Genomic DNA, 1,304 nt, shown 5'->3' with positions numbered 1-1,304 from the left:
TTGGTCCCGGTCAGTTCCATGAAGGGCTCCAGAGAAGACTGCAGAACCAAGAACCAGGAGGTGCTCCAAAGAGCTCAAATTTGAATAAACACTGCATGCTCAGTCCCTCAGTGGTGTCCAACTCTTTGCAACCCCATGGCCTGTAGGCCACCAGGCTCCTCTGTCCATGGGATTTCCTAGGCAAGGATACTGGAGTGGGTTGCCATTTCCTTCTCCACAAAATACTTTGTATGTCAAAATTAATGAATCTCTGTGACTACATGATATATGTCAATTAATCCTAAATTTCATCTCAACCTTTATGAAGTTACTTATATATTCTATTTTACTGAGGAATGTAGGTACATCTTAATTTCTTGCTTATAATGTGGAGTGGGTCTGCAAAGACAGGAGTTTGTGTTGTGTCTGACTCTTAGCCCGCCAGACTCCTCTGTTCACGGAGATGCTTCAGAAAAGAATACTGGAGTGTGTAGCCTATCCCTTCTCCAAGGGATCTTCTGACCCAGGAATCAAACCAGAGTCTCCTACATTGCAGGGAGATTCTTTACCAGCTGAGTTACCAGGAAGAGCCTACTGTGTTCTAAGTTGGCTCTCATTTAGGGCCTTTATATGAAGTCCTGCACATCCACACCTGTGGATGCTGCCTGGAGAGGATGCTGCCTCTCCAGGATCTCCATAGAGTCACTCCTAGTTGCTTGCTAAACTCTGCCAGCCAGGCTTGCAAATACCTAGAACATACCAAAATCTACACTGCTGTTCCCTTTTCTCCCATCCCCTCTCCTGACTGGCTCCTTCTCCTCCATTAGTTCTCAAATTAAATGTAACCTCTTCAAAGGGATCTTTCAAACCAGTCCATCTAAAATAGGTACACGCTCCCTGCCTCCAACTTTCATATTTTCTGTTTGCCTTATTTCCTCCATAACACTGCTATCTGCAGTTTATTTTGTCTGCTCATTCTATATTTCCCATTAGACTAATGAGCTCCAGTAAGGCAGAACACATATGACTTGTTTTCTGTGGTATCTTTAGGACCTGATCCTGTGACTGGCCCAAAGCAGATTTCAATAAATTGCCAATGAATGAATAAATGAATGAGAACTTATTCTTCAAGGGAGGAGGAGGACCAAGCAAGGAAGATTTGTCTTGGACTCCAACTTGAGATGCTGGAGGCACTCATCCTTCTTTGTTCTAGGCACACCCAGATAGGTTTAAAAAGGAACATTGGGGGTTTTCCCCAAAAGTTTTCATGAAAGCTCTTGTAACTTAGTAACTTATCCTCTTGGCTTGGCGTTGGGGCGGGGGGG

Source organism: Bos javanicus, chromosome 19 (assembly GCF_032452875.1).
Source record: "Bos javanicus breed banteng chromosome 19, ARS-OSU_banteng_1.0, whole genome shotgun sequence".
NCBI classification, from domain to species: domain Eukaryota; kingdom Metazoa; phylum Chordata; class Mammalia; order Artiodactyla; family Bovidae; genus Bos; species Bos javanicus.
Note: the sequence above shows the minus strand (reverse complement) of the source record.